The sequence below is a fragment of the Mus musculus genome, chromosome 2 (genome assembly GCF_000001635.26).
Source record: "Mus musculus strain C57BL/6J chromosome 2, GRCm38.p6 C57BL/6J".
NCBI classification, from domain to species: domain Eukaryota; kingdom Metazoa; phylum Chordata; class Mammalia; order Rodentia; family Muridae; genus Mus; species Mus musculus.
In genome coordinates this window covers 148,148,566-148,167,469 of record NC_000068.7, presented here as the reverse complement: position 1 = coordinate 148,167,469, position 18,904 = coordinate 148,148,566, and the positions used below count along the sequence as shown (strand labels likewise).

General features: G+C 41.9%; 1 non-coding gene across 1 annotated transcript; it reads right to left on the bottom strand.

Annotated features, from left to right (window-relative positions):
- Window positions 1-16,007: 16,007 nt before the first annotated feature.
- Window positions 16,008-16,327, bottom strand: Gm24221. Its single transcript, XR_003954250.1, has one exon. It is a non-coding gene; the product is annotated as a small nucleolar RNA U85 (small nucleolar RNA).
- Between the last annotated feature and the right edge of the window lie 2,577 nt (window positions 16,328-18,904).

Genomic DNA, 18,904 nt, shown 5'->3' with positions numbered 1-18,904 from the left:
ACTATCATCAGATCGAAGCACTCCCACCTCACCCAGTCCTGGGCACCCCAACACACCCGAAAAGCTAGACCCAGATTTAAAAGATTGTCTCATGATGATGGTAGAGGACATCAAGAAGGACTTTAATAACTCACTTAAAGAAATACAGGAGAACACTGCTAAAGAGTTACAAGTCCTAAAAGAAAAACATGAAACCACAACCAAACAGGTAGAAGTCCTTAAAGAAAAACAGGAAAATACATCCAAACAGGTGATAGAAAGGAACAAAACCATACTAGACCTAAAAATCGAGGTAGACACAATAAAGAAAACCCAAAATGAGGCAACGTTAGAGATAGAAACCCTAGGAAAGAAATCTGGAACCATAGATGCAAGCATCAGCTACAGAATACAAGAGATGGAAGAGAGAATTGCAGGTGCAGAGGATTCAATAGAGAACATTGGCACAACAATCAAAGAAAATGCAAAATGCAAAAAGATCCTAACTCAAAACATCCAGGAAATCTAGGACACAATGAGAAGACCAACCCTATGGATAATAGGAGTGGATGAGAATGAAGATTTTCAACTTAAAGGGCCAGCAAATATCTTCAACAAAATTATAGAAGAAAACTTCCCAAACTTAAGAAAGAGATGCCCATGAACATACAAGAAGCCTACAGAACTCCAAATAGACTGGACCAGAAAAGAAATTCCTCCCGACACATAATAATCAGAACAACAAATGCACTAAATAAAGAGAGAATATTAAAAGCAGTAAGGGAAAAAGGTCAAGTAACATATAAAGGCAGGCCTATCAGAATTACACCAGACATTTCACCAGAGACTATGAAAGCCAGAAGAGCCTGGAAAGATGTTATCCAGACACTAAGAGAACACAAATGCCAGCCCAGGCTACTATACCCAGCCAACCTCTGAATTATCATAGATGGAGAAAACAAAGTATTCCATGACAAAACCAAATTCACACATTATCTTTCCAGGAATCCAGCCCTTCAAAGGATAATAACTGAAAAAAAACAAACAAACAAACAAACAAAAAAAACAATACAAAGACTGAAACCACGCCCTAAAAAAAAACAAGAAAGTAATCCTTCAACAAACCAAAAAGAAGACAGCCACAAGAACTCTAACAACAACTCTAACAACAAAAGTAATAGGAAGCAACAATTACTTTTCCCTAATATCTCTTAATATCAATGGACTCAATTCCCCAATAAAAAGACATAGACTAACAGACTGGCTACACAAACAGGACCCAACATTCTGCTGCTTACAGGAAACCCATCTCAGGGAAAAAGACAGACACTACCTCAGAGTGAAAGGCTGGAAAACAATTTTCCAAGCAAATGGTCTGAAGAAACAGGCTGGAGTAGCCATTCTAATATCTAATAAAATCGACTTCCAACCCAAAGTCATCAAAAAAGACAAGGAAGGGCACTTCATACTCATCGAAGGTAAAATCCTCCAAGAGGAACTCTCAATTCTGAATATCTATGCTCCAAATGCAAGGGCGGCCACATTCATTAAAGAAACTTTAGTAAAGCTCAAAGCACACATTGCACCTCACACAATAATAGTGGGAGACTTCAACACACCACTTTCATCAATTGACAGATCATGGAAACAGCAACTAAACAGGGACACAGTGAAGCTAACAGAAGTTATGAAACAAATGGATTTAACAGGTATCTACAGAACATTTTATCCTAAAACAAAAGAATCTACCTTCTTCTCAGCGCCTCATGGTACCTTCTCAAAAATTGACCATATAATTGGTCACAAAACAGACCTCAACAGATACAAAAATATTGGAATTGTCCCATGCAGCCTATCAGATCAACATGGACTAAGGCTGATCTTCAATAACAACATAAATAATAGAAAGCCAACATTCACGGGGAAACTGAACAACACTCTTCTCAATGATACCTTGGTCAAGGAAGGAATAAAAAAAGAAATTAAAGTCTTTTTAGAGTTTAATGAAAAATGAAGACACAACATACCCAAACTTATGGGACACAATGAAAGCATTACTAAGAGGGAAACTCATAGCTCTGAGTGCCTCCAAAAAAGAAACTAGAGAGAGCACACACTAGCAGCTTGACAGCACACCTAAAAGCTGTAGAACAAAAGGAAGCAAATTCACCCAAGAGGAGTAGACAGCAGGATATAATCAAACTCAGGGGTGAAATCAACCAAGTGGAAACAAGAAGAACTATTCAAAGAATCAACCAAACCAGGAGCTGGTTCTTTGAGAAAATCAACAAGATAGATTAACCCTTAGCCAGACTCACTAGAGGGCACAGGGACAACATCCTAATTAACAAAATCGAATTGAGAGTTCATCTTTGTAGATTTTACCTTTGATGAGTATTAAGTGCCCCTCCTTGTCTTTTTTGATAACTTTAAGTTTGAAGTCAATTTTATTCTATATTAGAATGGCTACTCCAGCTTATCTATTCGGACCATTTTCTTGGAAAATTGTTTTCCAGTCTTTCACTCTGAGGTAGTATCTGTCCTTTTCCCTGAGGTGGGTTTCCTGTAAGCAACAAAATGCTCGGTCCTGTTTGTGTAGCCAGTCTATTAGTCTATGTCTTTTTATTGGGGAATCGAGTCCATTGATGTTAAGAGAAATTAAATAAAAGTAATTGTTGCTTCCTGTTACATTTGTTGTTAAAGTTGGGATTCTGTTCTGCAGCTATCTTCTTTTAGGTTTGTTGAAGGATTACTTTCTTGCTTTTTCTAGGGTGTAGAGTCCGTCCTTGTGTTGGTATTTTCCCTTTATTATCCTTTGAAGAGATGATTCATAGAAAGATATTGTGTGAATTTGGTTTTATCGTGGAATACTTTGGTTTCTCCATCTATGGTAATTGAGAGTTTTGCTGGGTATAGTAGCCTGGGCTGGCATTTGTGTTCTCTTAGTGTCTGCATGACATCTGTCCAGGATCTTCTGGCTGTCATAGTCTCTGGTGAGAAGTCTGGTATAATTCTAATAGGCCTGCCTTTATATGTTACTTGACCTTTTCCCCTTACTGCTTTTAATATTCTATCTTTATTTAGTGCATTTGTTGTTCTGATTATCATGTGTTGGGAGGAATTTCTTTTCAGGTCAAGTCTATTTGGAGTTCTGTAGACTTCTTGTATGTGCCCATGTTCTCTATGGAATCTTCTGTACCTGAGATTCTCTCTTCCATCTCTTGTATTCTGTTGCTGATGCTCAAATCTATGGTTCCAGATTTCTTTCCTAGGGTTTCTATCTCCAGCATTGTCTCATTGTTTTATTTATTGTTTCTACTTCCCTTTTTAGGTCTTGTATGGTTTTGTTCAATTTTATCACCTGTTTGGTTGTGTTTTCCTGTATTTCTTTAAGGACTTCTACCTCTTTAGCAGTGTTCTTCTGTATTTCTTTAAGTGAGTTATTAAAGCCCTTCTTGATGTCCTCTACCAGCATCATGAGATATAATTTTAAATCTGAGTCTTGCTTTTCGGGTGAGTCAGGGTATCCAGGACTGGCTGAGGTGGGAGTGCTGGGTTCTGATGATGGTGAGTAGTCTTGGTTTCTGTTAGTAAGATTCTTACATTTGCCTTTTCCCATCTGGTAATCTCTAGAGTTAGTTTTTATAGTTGTCTCTGGTTGGAGCTTATTCCTCCTGTGATTCTGTTAGCCTCTGTCAGCTGATCTGGGAGTCTAGCTCTCTCCTGAATCTCAGTGGTCAGAGTGCTCTCTGCAGGCAAGCTCTCCTCTTGTAGGGAAGGTGCACAGATATCTGGCATTCAGACCTGCCTCCTGGCTGAAGATGAAGGCCCGAAACAGAGCCTGTCCTAGAAGATGTGTTGCCTCTGCAGTGTGCACGCTCACCTGCACAGACTGGTCTTTGAGGGACATGGGACAAAACATGGCTTTCTCACCTGCTCTGGTGGTCAGAGCCCTTCCAAGTGGACCCCTCTCCTCTGGCGGGGAAGGTGCCCGGATGTCTGGAATCAGAAATGGAGTCTGTCCCAGAAGCTGTGTCATTTCTGTAGTCTGACTCTCACTTGTGCAGACTAGTCTCTTCAAGGTCACTCTTAACTTTGTCCTGCATCATGATGTACCACCTTTCCTTGAGGCATGCCAAGTCTGCCTTGCTATCTCCCTTTGGAGTGTCCTGAGTTTCCATTCCAGGACTTGAGAGTACAAAGACAAGCAGGAGAAGGACCTAACTCCAGGACATCCAGATCCTAGTGTGTGACCCAACTCCTCTTAACTGTGTGAGTTTAAGAACACAATCTGCCATGGCTATACCCTGAGTGTCACAAAACAGATGTTAGGAGCTTCGATCGAAATAATAAATCCAGTATCACGTTAAAAATCAGTGTGATCCTTATGCATGATTTATTTTTTTAATGGACTACTAAAGAAAAAAAATGACTAAAAACCCTTTCCCCATTCTCACCCACTAAGGAGAGTTGGGACAATTCTGTGTTTTATGAAAATCACCCTCCTCCTTCTCTCAGTCCTCATTATTTTAATACTCAGAGTCAATTAATTGAGTATTTGGATCAGCATGTCCAACTGAGCCCAGAAATCAATAAGTTCTCTCACTCCACTGAACAGAAGGATCTGGCTCACCCTCAGCCTGTGGTAACAACTGCTTCTACATTTGATGGATTTCCTTTTTTTCTGTTTGTGTATTATAATCAACTCACATGGTGCAGGCATCTGGGCTCATGCAAATCATGAATTTCATTACATCAGTTTAATTCATACGGCAACCAATGAGACTTAACTAACCAAAGAAACTGTGCTATCCAGAGGTCTTTGTGCAAGCAAGGGCATTATGCCCTTCAGCAGAAAGCTAGATTGGAAGACAATGCTAGAGTCATCCCATGGTACCTTCTACATAAGGTGCTGGTTGACTTGTGGTCAGTGAGCTTAGCATCTCTCAGCCATGTAGACAGGGCTGCTCTCTGCTTCTCACTTGGCCTTCTCTGTCCATTCTGACAGAGAGGACAGAAGCCAAGGGAGGAGGAATTCTGAAGCAGCCAGAGTTCACCACAGCAGCTCCAGCCACAGCTAGAACCTGCTGGCTTTGGTGACCCGGGTTGCCCCAGTTCCCGAGCTCCAACATCTTAGCCCATAACCCCTAAGATTTGTCAGTGGGTGGAATTATTCTCTTCTTAGGTTTCCTGTCTTGGCACTCACTCCAAGACTGAACTAAATTTGTTTGGTGGCTCCAAGAAGACTTGGAAGATGTTCTGCATAATTTCTCAAGCTGGAAATTAGACTACCAGCACATAGAGAAATCAGTTTCTAACGGCTCAGAAAGTTCTTCCCTGCTGGCTAGCTTTTGTAGCACCAGAAGGTGCTATGCAGGCAGACTCCTGAGGAAGAAAAGAAATCACTGTTATTACCCAAGGCTGGAGCCTGCATCCTCCATCACTAACTTGCCTTTGGTGCAATAGTGGTATGACTATTGTGCTGTAGTCAAATACTTTCTAATTAGACTTGAGGCCCCTCTTCTTTGAGGGGAAGGTTCCCAGGGTCGGGATAATGACTTCTTTGTGACAATGCCAGTGGCATTTAGAGTGCTTAACTGGAAGCTAGTGGAAGTTGAAGACCCTGTAACATTAGCAAATGCAGCTAAAACCTGTTAGCATGCAGACTTCTGTTTATCTAAGTTACCCAAGGGCTCCAGATCTCCTGGAGAATCTGATCTTAGAGACAGGAGGAATGGCTCTCAACACCTGCCAGTGACTTATCCACTGCCTATGATGCATTCATTGTTTTCCTGTAGGCAATCATGCATTTGGTTGGATTCCTGCTCTTAACTCAGAAACCCCAGCACTTCCTTTTTGTGATCTTCTGAACATGAGACTTCTACTCTGACACCCATTGCTTTCTCTTGCCTTAGCCTGCCTGTCACATTCAGGGATTCCTGGATCAAACAGCTGTGGATCAAAACATTCATTTAAAAAAATTTCAAAAGCAAACCTTGACTTTGAAGTTCCTCACATGCTAAATGGATAGAGTGACATTAAACAACATCCTGCAGTGATCGCCATCACTTCACAGATTCCCCAGTGTGTTATTTGAATGAGATAACTCCCATAGACTGGGAATTTAAATTCTGGCCCAAAGATTTGGGTATCTGATGAGGTCCTGAAGCCAGCCCCTCAGAAATACAGGCGGAAGACTGTATTTCTGTCCCTTTCATAAGCCTGAAGTAGAGTATGTCTGAGCTGCTCTCTTTTACAATTCCCCAATTGCAGCATTCATGCTTAGAAGCCCTCCCACAGCTCTGCATGCCTTCCAGATTCACTTCACAGCAGCCTGGTGCGTGACATTCTAGAGATTTAAATGCGTACACACGCGCGCGCGCGCGCGCGCACACACACACACACACACACACACACACACACACATACACACACACACACACACACCAGAGATAGATAGCATCCTTACCTTCCCTGTGACTACCTGATCATCTTGCCTCACTTCTGCATTAACTTCCTAGAACTTCCTGGCTAGTCCTCCAAATGCACTTCACACCTAAATCCTTGTATCAGAACCTATAGCCACAGGACTCACACTAAGACAGCTGTCCTAAATGCTTAGCAAAAAAAAAGCCTCTACCACATTGTGAGATTGTCAGAGCATCTGCTCTTGCTCATGGATGATATCATGCTGATATGCTACCTGGGAATTGAAAGCAGAAGCTACTGCAGGTGTATAAAAGAGAGGTAGAGAACAGGGCACCAGAGACATTACTGGAAAAGTACATCCTAAAAGCCTTCATCCTATGAGTACATAGATTCTAACGTTCAGGACAAGGTTGGAGGCAGTGGAATGTTCTAAATAGAGAGATGAGGCTCATCTTGTATCTCAGAAAGAATCTTTTGTGTATGTGCCTGTGGATGACCTGAAAGCTGAGCAACGTTTTGTATCCTGTATCTGACAACAATCTAAGTGGATAATGCCAATGGAAGTATGAAAGTAAGGATGCATAAATGCAAAGGAGACAAGGGACTTCTGGGATGTTTAGGAGTTAAGACAGAAGGTTGATGGGCACTAATCATTGTAAAGAGCAGAAAAAAAAGACTGACCTCTTCCCCAGGTTTATGACATGGCTTGTACCTAATGTGCATGCAGCAAGTTCAGTAACTGTGTCTCTCTCTTACATACTGCCTGCTCAGTAGCTTGGAATCTACCTGTTCTCAGAGCTCCAGAGCAGCAAGATGGTGTGAGAAGGTGAAGGAGGCTAAGACAAAAGCAGCAGCTGCTCTGTGGGTGAGTAGAGAAAGTCTGGACTCAGGATGGCCTTTGAGGACAGGAAGGACCAGGAGGAAGAGAGGTTCATTTTTGTATGTCTTGTTCTTTTGTCTTGGAGACATTGCTCTGTGAGACATAGACATGATCTCGTTCACCTCTATGGGCTGGGTTAGCTGATCTTTTCAGGGAGACACAGGGAAGGCAAATGATGATGTAATCTGTGTCCCTGTGTCTGTCTATATCGAGAGGCAGTGGATAAAGCAGAACTTCGGGGGGTCCGAATGGGTTGGACATGGGCAATGGCAGACACCGTGATTCTTCCATAGTGAGGAGCCTAGGAAAAGCCAATGGCTTTGGGAGGTAACACAATAGGTGAGGTGGCTGAAAGAAGAGCTAAATGAAAATCTCTTCTCCATAAGCTTCTACTGCATGGGAAAGGTGCCTTTTTGAGTCATCCACATGCAGTATAAAGATGAGGATCTGTGGCGTGTGGCAAGCAGTGACTTGTGCAGCATTGAAGCATTCAGTCTAAGTGAGAATACATGATTGGAACCAAGAAAGAATACTCAGCAAGATGCTGCCACCCAGGAAAGAAGACACAGGGTGGTTGGCCTTGGGTCTGTGGGGCCAGAAGGATCAAGGAGTCGGAGGAGTGAGGAGATTCACACAGTGGCTTGGCGTGTTCAGGAGCACACATCAGCACCCCACATCCGGAGGGTAATGTGGGGCAATCAAATTAAAGTATTCTGGCAGTCGCAAAAACCTTTAAAACTATTACAATGGGAGCCACAGCTGCTGCAGTTCAAGGCCTTGCTCCCTTGGCTTCATCCCACTCTTCTTGCTAGTTTAATAATGAAGCCACAAGTGACCTTGAGACAGAAAAATCCCTCATTCTTTCAGTACAGCTGAGAACACAGCTGGGCGCTCCAGATTTAGTGTCTGGGATGATGTCGGGGCTTTATTTTTAAGCCCTCATCTCTCAGACATGCAACCAAAAACAACAAAGGAGGGAAAATTCCTGGAATAACCCCATGAAACACTATCTAAACGCCACCTCTCTTTAAAACTTTCTCCATAAACAAGGCTGTCTGTCTCTGAAGCCTGACTTTTATCATCCTCTGAGGCATCAAAGCACGAAGGCTTGCCAGGGTCCAGACAAAATTCTTTACCTTTGACACATTTGTACAAAGGTTTCTAACCTGTGGAGAGGTCTGCCATGGCACTGGAGGGGAGGTGCTGAAAGAAGAGAAAGTTCAGGGGAGTGTGGCATTCTTCCTCGGAAAGGGGTGCTTGGAAGCTTCATGCTGCTTAGTAGCCCCTGGGGTTTGGGGTTTGGGGATTATGGGTGGTGAAGTTCATGTCCCCATATTATGTCTCTATTTTTTGTTTGTTTGTTCTCTTGCTTGTTTGAGACAAGGTTTCACAGTGGCCTTAAACTTATGATCCTCCTGTCTCAGCCTCCTGAGTACTGGAATTACATGCCTGAAGCATTGTTAGACTTGATACCATACCATGCCTTCTTTGTTTTAATTCTTTCATATTTTCATATATGCACATATACACATGTACAAGGTACTTTGACCATGTCTTGCCACTATCATATCTCAGTCCCCTTCTCACTCCCACTGAACCTCTTCACCCCAACAAATGACTTTCTCACATGTTGTGTGTGTGAGAGAGAGAGAGAGAGAGAGACAGACAGACAGACAGACAGACAGACAGACAGACAGACAGAAAGTCTGTGTCTGTGTCTGTATACATATGCATGCACGTGATCGCTTTAATTAAGGTTACTTGCATGAGTCAGGATTATTCACTTAAGCAGGGAAAGTTACTAGAGGCTACACCACCGAGGAATGACTCCCTAGCAACCATTAACTGCCTAATAACGTCTCAAGAGAGAGGGGAGCCTTCATGAAGCCCCCATGTGTGATGGATTATTGATTTGGCCCTGTCTTTTGCAGGGATTGCATAGGTAACTATGGCTGCTGCTGCTGTGAGTCCATGTGTTTAACAGCAATATCCTGACCAGATAGCATCTCACTGCACGCCTCCCCATCCTCCTACTCTTACATTCTTCCCAAGCGCTCTTCCCTCAAGTACCCTGAGCCTTAGAAGGAACAATACAAATAACTGGCTTTTGAGCACTCAAGTCATTTATTCTTATCACTTTAGCAAGTCATCGGCCTCTACACTTATCACAGCCCATGCTAAAAGAAGCATCTCTGATCAAGTCTGAGAGCATCTCTAAGCCATAAATCAAAGCATAAATATTCAGGAGGCATTTGACAGCACGTCAGCTTTAGTAAAACATCTATGTTAGGTTCTCTCCTAGGGCCCAAGACATTCCCATCATGGGCCTTGTGAAACAGCTGTGGACCCTGTGTGCTCCACTGGCCTGCCAGCAAGATGTACCCATAAGCACCAGTGGCATGACCATTGCAGGGGTAACTTAGCAGTTTCTAATTGTATGTGAGTCCTACCCACTAGAGGAAAGTCGATACCACGTCTTATATGTTCACCCTGCTGGGAGACAGGCAATGGCACTGTTCTCCCTATTTCAGGCTCAGCATCAAATGGCTGTTTCATACAGAACAATGGCTTACACTTCAGAGTAGCGTTTCAGCCAAGTCTTTCACAGTCCAGCTGATTGCTTCTTTTATATACCAAGGGTCCTAGCTGATTCCAACTGTCTACTAAGATTTTGGGATTTTAAGCATCTCTAGTGCAGTGGCACCCCACTACGGTAATTCACAAAAGACTTTTAGAAGCCTCATAGAAGAACATCCTGGGAAAGCAAGTGTCTGAGGTTATCATAGTTGCCTGTCTCTGCTCTTCTCCAGCTGGCTGTATCAGCGCAAAAACACTGGAAGAGCAAGGCTTGAGGAGACACACAGCCCTCAGTAATAAGAAGAAAAGAGCTATGGTTAGTCAGGCAAGCCTCTTTAAAAGAGTCTGGTCTCACTTTGCAAAGGCCTCAGCAGCACAGGATGATGTCATAAGCTGAAATGGACATGGGAATGTTCACCACATAGGTGATGCCGCAGTGATGCCCTGGATCCAGGCGAAGCGGCTCTATCAATTGAAGACAGGCTATGAGATAAGCATCAGTCCGAAGTGAGTCAGAGGAGTATGACAGAGCTTGAATATCCTTTATCCAGAAGTTTCTCTGAATTGAAATTTTTTCTCATATTGTGAAATACTCACACATATGTAATGAAATATACTGAGGGTGGAACTCTTGTCCAAACACAAAATTCATTTCTTTTTCCTATGTATTTATATACATAGGCTGAAGGTAGTTTTATGCAATACAATGCAACGATATTTTAATGGAGCCTTTGACACTTGAAGGTGAGAACTTTTCAAATTGTGTCACCATGTCCATTCTCAAAGAGTTTTAAACATTAGCGCATCTTGCAGTTCAGATTTTCACATGCAACATGTTCATTCTGTGTGGAACATTCTGAACGCATGAAAAAAGAAGGTTGAAAAGTTGTGTTTCTAGACCCGGACCACAGCCACCCATCTAACAACTTTGAGGTATCGTGGCCTCAGGCTGGGATATCTGTATTGTTCACTATGTATTAGCTGTCTAATTTGGGAGAAAACACTGCCCTGAAATTTAGAACATAAAACAGACAAACATTTACTATCATGCTCAGTTTCTGAGGGTAAAAAATTTGAACATGACTCAGCTGGTCACTGGCTTGAGGACTCTCATGGAGATCTAGGAAGGATGCAGTTGCTGGGCTTCTGGAAGTGGTCTAAAGTTGACTCTTACCTGTAGGCTATGTGGACTTCTCCAGAGGAATACCAGACAGTCTTCCAACAAGGCAGCAGGCTTCCCCTCCTGGGAACGGTCCAAGACTATGTCAATACGAAACACAGCTCTCAGCTCAAAAGGAATAAGAATTTGTTCTGGAGCCAAATGACAGTAATCAGAGCCAAAGAACAGATTCAGGTTGTCCTTACATGCCACATTCTAATGTGGAAATGGATTCATGAAGTTTTTGCAGTTATAGGACAAGATAAATTCATAAATCACAGCATTTTTTCAAATACATTGGAGCTAAAGACAATCCAAGATAAATTGGCTATAGACCTGCAGCATTCCTACTTAACACAAGTCAGAAGTCTTAATCGGTCAAGCAGCATTGTGGAATATTTAGCATAGGTAAAACATTTCTTTCTTTCTTTCTTGGAACATCAGCCTATACAAGGGACAGAGTAAATCAGAAAGCAGCATCTTTTTCTGACCTAGCTTTAGAAATGACACCGCCATATAGGCCTCATTTTGTGTCCAGCCAGTCACTGAGTTCAGTCCACACTCAGGAAGGAAGAATCAAGTTCAGTCTCTTTCAAGAAATCTGTAGATGTGCTTGGAAGTCATCATCATGTCACCTCAAAGTCCTTTGTCATCTGTGTGGGTAGCTTTGAAATTTAAAATTGTCATAAGGATTCTAAAGAATAGCAGGAGATAGGTCCTTATGAGAACTAGAACTTTTAAGACCCCTGTCAGGAACAGTTTTCTCCATACTGTGTCAGCCGAATTAAAGGTAAGAAACTTACAAAGAAGTTTCCAGAAAGATTCCACCATGCCATGATCAATACCTGCTTCTAGCAGAAACACTACAGCCCGCATGTTTTAGCTCCACAAAGAATCCTCAGATGTCCTTGTCACTCAAAGTTTTAGCCCATGACTTATTCCAAGAGTCAGTGTCTGTTTATCCAGAATGGCTAAGAAGTCTCAGCAAAGAGCTGGGGCAATGATCCAGTCCATAGCATGCTTGCTAGACTCTATCTTTATATTCTACTTTATGTTTTGAGATAGAGTCTCACATTAGCCTTGAAGCTCACTGATTCAGCTAGCCTGGCTGGTTGATGAACCCTGGGGATTTCCATCTCTATCTCCCCAGTGCACGGTTAACAGGCATGTGTCACCACACTTAGATTTTTACATGGGGGCTGTGGGTCTGAACTCAGGTCCTCGTACTCCCACTGAACTCTCTTATACTACAATGTCCATGATACTTTTCATGTGGGAGTAATTGTAGCTTTGGAGATGAGGGTAGAGCTGACATATCAGTGACAGATACATGTAGACACATCAGAAAACTCCAGTGCAGTTCCCACCATCACTTCCCACACAAGTGACCAGCACATATCCTTGGCCCTCTCTTCATAAATCAGAGCAGGAGGCCCAGATGGTACGGTATCCATATCATTTTCACTGACCGCGGTGTCCTTGAAGAGGTTGAGGTAGGGGAAACATTTGAGAAGTGTTCTTCTTCTATTTCTGTTAGTGTCCTGTAAGATAAAACACGATGCCCAGTCTCTGAGCATCACTTCAGTAGGCATCAAGCACAGTGGAAGTGGGGAAACAATAGCAAAGAAATTGAGGAACTGAGGCTGATTCAAGACATCAGATTTCCTGAGGTGGTTTGCACAAAGTAACAGGATACAAAAGCTCTGTTTGTTGGCTATTGTTTGAATGACTGTCACCACTTCCCCAAAAGACCCATATGATAAAGACATGGTCCCCAGTCTGTCATTTATTCACTAACCACTTTGCTTTCTGGGATGGAGTCCCTTAGTAAACCTACAGCACACTGATTCAGCTAAGCCAATGGTTCTCAACCTTCCTAATGCTGTGAACCCCTCAACACAGGTCTATATGTTGTGTTGACTTCCAACCATAAACATATCTTCGTCGCTATTTTATAACTGTAATTTTGATAATGTTATAAACCATAATATCTGATATGCAGGATATCTGATATGTTACTTATACAAAGGGGTCATGACCCACAGGTTGAGAACCACTGAGCTGGAGGAAGCCTAGCTTTACTGTACTGACTTCTTACAATCCCAGAGCAATGGGGCCATCCAATCTGGTGCTGAGAAGTCCTGGGAGCCAAAATAAACCTTTCTTCTTTCAAGCTGATTATTTACGGTATTTTGTCACAGTCACAGAAAGCTGACTACCACACCATTTCAATCGGCACTTCAGTGCTGGCAAGAATGCAGGCTAATGTTTGGCACCTGTGAAACATAAGTGAGGCTTTCAGCATTCCTGTTCTATAGACACTTTCATAAAAGTTTTATTTGTTCCCTGTGATGTTCAACGTAATACACACATCAAGTAAGCCATGGCGTCTGGCCAGGGAACACATTCCTTCTTTAGAAGACAACCCATGTGCCTGTCCAGAATTGCAAATGCCTTTCCAGGGAGAAAAGGGTGATGGGATGCCAAGGAGAAACCCCTGGACTTTGGAGCAATGGCTGCCATGTCCCATACTAAGAAGCTATCTTGACATCTGGGCACTGAGATCACTTATCTCTTTAGACTGATCATTATCGGTCTACATTTCTAAACCACTCTAGTTTTAGGAGAAAATAGAAACTGCCCATTCATATGTACAAAAGCAATGCTATCATTAAAAACTAGCTTTTCCCTCTCTGGATCAACAAGCTCAAGTGTGGGAATGGCATTAAGGCTTGGTCCTCTGCAAATAGTGGAGTCTGCTTTGAGTACTAAGGAGCCTGTAGCCACTTTTAGCACCCTACCTGATCTTCATTGGAAGTCAGGCTTCTCATGAATTTGACATTTTCTCAGCTATTTTGAAATACATAATTTTGTTATGGTTTAAATATGAGATATCCCCTATAGACCCGCCTGTTAGGTGCTTGTCCCCTAGCTTGAGGGGCTGACTTAAGAGGTTTTGGAAACTTTTAAGAGGAAGAAACTTAATGGAGGAAGTGGGTCATTGTGGACAGATCCTTGGAGCCTAAATCGTGGTCCTGCCTTGCTGTTCTTCTGTGTGTCTTTCTCAGCTTTCTGTCTACCTGATATGAAAAAAAGTCTCACTTCATGGTCCTACCTCAAGATGTTCTATCCAACATCATGGAACCAAGTGATCATAGACTGAATTTTGATACCATCGTCAAAAAAGAACATATTCTTCTATTAGATTGTGGTTCTTGAGTATTTTTGTAACAATCATGCAAAAGTCATAAATACAAATGCACTATAATTAATTATAATAACTCTGCTGTATGACAGATCTCAGAAATCCTTGTTTAACTGACATGTCAAACCCATTGATGCTCATCTCCCCATCCTCCTCACCATCCCTGGTTCCCACTCACTCTATGAATTTGACTATTTTAGATTCCATACAAATGAGATGCACAGTCTGACTTCCATATCTGGCTTATTTCATTTAGCATCATTCTTCCACTTTGCCACTGATAAATGATGTCATTTTGCTAATTTTTGAAGTTCTAATTTATTTACAATATCTTTCCCTTCCCTATCTTCCCTCCAAATCCTCTCATACATCCCTCCCTTCTCTTCTTCAAATTCATGGCCTCTTTTTCATCAATTATTCTCATATATACATATATGTGAATGACATGTATACATACACACACACACACACACACACACACACATATATATATATATATATATATATATATATATATATTTGTATATATACATATATTCCTAAATACAACCTGCACAGCCCATATGATGTTACTTGCATGTATGTTTTCAGGGCTGACTGCTTGGCACTGCACAGCCAATTGGTGTACTCTCCCTTGGAGAAAATCATTTTTTGCTCCCAGATTTTCTGATTTACCTATAATTCTTTCTTCAGAGTTGAGACTTTATGGGTTTTTCTCTGCCCAACTTGGCATGCTCATTCGCATCTACTATGTGATTTTTCATAAAGCTAAAAAGCATTTCACATAAATGTGTTCACACACATGCACACACAGAAAGCTGCAGCACTAACGCTCTTGCTTTATGGAAAATTTAGGGTACCACAGTAACATGATGAAGATACTGTTGTTGCTTTGTTTCCCTGGGAAAGTTGGGAAAGCCATTCCGTTGTGTCTTTATTTATTCTTTCAGAAATATTTATTGAGCACTCATGGAATACTAGACAGAATGTCCAGCACTATCAATAAAAATAATGAAAAAGGCCAACAATAGAGCAGAAAGTGTGTTTCTGCGTTTAAATATGTGTGTATTTATGTAAATGTGGGAGGTGCACACATGTTATCTGCTGAGCAGAATCCCAGAACAAGCTGGAAGTTGACACCCACAAAGCCTGGTGGCCTCAGTGCAGCCAGGTCTTCCTCGTTTTCTCAGAGCATTCTGCAGGGAGTGAGTCCCTCTGGGACCTCATCTCATGACACTCCGGAAGATACAATCATCATCCTCCCTGCTAAGTGTCAGCATCGTCAAACAAGAGCTGCAGGAACTTTCACTGATGACCAAGTCTGTGAGGGCGACAATGAAACTAAACAAACTGTTCCCACTAGAAATGCAAATCTCCCAGATTCTGCCTCTCAGAGTCCATTCAATTCAAAGGAAAAAGATCTCACAACTGGATGTAGGCAGCTGTAGACCAGCTAAACTTACAGAACTTATAGGGCAGAAATGGCCTTAGAGTAAAATGGCTTGCTTCCCATTGAGGGTGATTTGGGGAATGAGTTTTTCTTCAAGAACAGCAGATGGATGGGACACAGAAAACAAAGGTCTGTCAGCCACATATACAGAGAGCAGAGAGGCAAGCTGTTTAAATGGACCAGTGCTTTTGCCTCCAGATGTGGCAAGCTTTGCCTCAAAGGCTACAATTTGATTGTGTGCAGATTTGAGTCTAACAGTTCCAGACCTATTGTTTTATATGTTAACTGAAAAACTTAATCCAAATGTGTGCAATCTATTTTTTCTTGCAGCCATGAGACCAAATATGCACACTTCATCTGTCAGTGGCTATGACACAGCCAAGTCCTTTGAGACCAGTGACCCTGGTAACTTGAGTATGGCCTGTTTCGACTTCCATTCCAATTTACAACTTCTCCATGGCAACTGAGGAATCACCTCAATTGAGTGAGATGGTTCCTAGTAGGAAAATGTTTGCTGGTCTGCACATAACTTGCAGTAGATGCACATAGCTCTGTCCCTACCAAGATTTACAGACCTGGTAAGGTAATTCTCTTATTTGGCTTGTAATACAAATTTTGTAAAACACTAATTTTGATTCTGCTTTTAGTTTTTCCCAAAATGGAAATGTCTAAGCTAAGTTTATTTTTGGTTATAAAACTAATACATGCATACATTGTTCCTGTCAAAGTCTGAACACTTGATGGAGCTAAATTCTCTACTGAAAACAAACCCAGTTCCTGCTGTCTCCTCAATCAGGAAAAATATTCCTTTCCAAACTTTTGCTACATTCTCATTCCAAACACTTGATACATGCTAAACCCACAAACTCACCTGGACCCGTTCCTTTGCTTTTGTCTATATGTGAAAATTGAGTTTCCACCTAACGTTTGCAGCATCAAATTAAAGGTCTTTACAAAGAGCTGAGGTGTCTGCTATGGTTTTAGTGCTTATTGCATCCCAAACCCATGTTGAACTTTAGTTTCTTTGTCTGAGTACTAAGAAATGAGACCTTAAGAGGTGACTCAGACATCAAATCTGTGCTCCCGTGAATGAAATTGGTACCATCTTTGCCTCTTTGTCCTTTGCCCTCTACCATGTGAAGATGAAAGATCTGTCACTTGGGGGGTGGGGGCGAGGCATTCAACATTCCAGACAGAAGTGGAATTAATAAATCAGCTAGCGCCTAATGTGATGCCCTATTGGGTATCATCCCTCTCACAAGATGGTCCTGCCTTCAGAGACCTCTGTCTTGAGCCTCCAGAGAGGAGCGCTGCTTCTGGCCCATGGGAGTGTCTTGTAAGGGTTTGTAGAAAAATAAGGAAAAGCTAAGTAAGCAATGATTAGACTAATCTAGGCAAAGGAAAAACTTTAACATAGTTTCCCTACATACTTCTTTGACTAGAAAAATATAAGGTAGAATAAAGTCTGTAAATACACCCCAAACAGCATAAAGTAAAATTTATCTGGCCCAGTAGGCCATAAGATGCTTTAGTGAATTATGTGAATGGATATTTCTAAAATCTACTTCATGAAAGTTCAAGTGTCTTGTGGTCTTTAGGCATAATTGCTTATCCTCTGTCAACATGAAGCTCACAACATTCAGTGCTTTCAACAGGCCAGCAACTCACTCTAGGCATCCCTAGACAAACCTTGCCTCTTCACTTGAGAGATGATCACTGGTCTAAGGAAGCAGAAAATATGGCCGCAATGAGCTCTTGGAACTGAGTGCTGTATATTCCAGGAGTGAAGCATCCCTGGCAAAGAAAATCCTGCATGCAGAAGGACCTGGCTCATGTCCACCTGTTACACAACCTGGAAAGATGAACAGCATCACATGTTTACAGAGCTCCTTCCCTAAGCCAAGCATGAACGTATATGGCTGAGACTCATTCTGCAGCACTCTGGTCTGGGTTCCAGCACACCAACTCTCATCTCCTCCCAAGATGGACTATTCCATGATGGCTCATGGATATGACTACAGATCTGCATGAGAATGAGGGTAGGCCAAGTTGAAGCTTGCATTGTCCTGAATAACAGTGGCCACAATGACCTGGTAGCTTGGGACTGTCCCCTTCTGAACCTTTCCAGGCTACTCCCTAGCCATCCCTCCCCCATCATTCCTGGGAGTGGACAACTTCCCTAGTTCTGAATGTCTTTTCCTTCCGCTTGGGACACCTCACTTTTCCTTCAGGAAAGGCAAGTTCCCCCAGGCAGGATGTTCCCCACCCAGCAAAGCAAGTCCTTGAGAAGCCTCAACACTGATGGCAGCTTCAGACTCACAGGACTATTACAGTGGGTGCATAAGAATGGGCCTCATCAGAGTGATAATATAATAAAGTCACAGAAGCAACCATTCTCAATTTGTACAGCAAAAGCTATTTTAGAGACACATAGAGAGTTCCCTAATCATGTAAAACACACCAAATAAACTAGGGTTGTTTTGCATTCTGCCTTCCAATGTTCTTCACAATAGCTACTCTATCCACAATTTCACATACTCTGGTTTGCACTCTTTTTCTTGGCATCCACAGATGCACGACTTCACAGAAACCTTCCAATTATCTTAAAGATTCCATCCTTTCTTCTACATTGCTATGTCTTTTTTCCCCTTGGTAGTGCTGGGCACAGAACCCATAGCCTAGCACATATAGGCAAATGATCTATTCCTTACCATACACATTCCCTCTATGGAATTTCTGTTTTTATTACATTTTCCCTATTCTTGTTCTTCCCAGGGATTAGGCCTCCTCTGAAGAGGCCCCATGCATGATCCCACCCTTTCTAAATTCTCCAAGGACATTCATTATCTTGCAACTGCCTTATGTTTAATTTATGTTCTTTAATTTTTCAACTGTGTGGTCCTAACTAATGCATCTGGTTCTCTGAGAATGATATGTTCTCAATACAGGGAAAAACATTTATACACACAAGAACACTCAGGAAGATAGCCCAACCTAATAAACAAAAAATAAATATGCAAAGTAAAATAAACAGAAAAGAAGTGTGGCCAGTGAGCACATAAAAAAAAAAAAAAAACACATCCCCCATCACTAGATGGCAGAGTGAGGTCAGTCAGGTCTACTGCAACCAGAAGGAGTCAGTGTAAATGAGCTCATATTCAATTTGTGCAAAGGAGAAATCTGCTTGCAATAGAGAAAATAAGGAGAGAGGAAGGAGGAGAATGG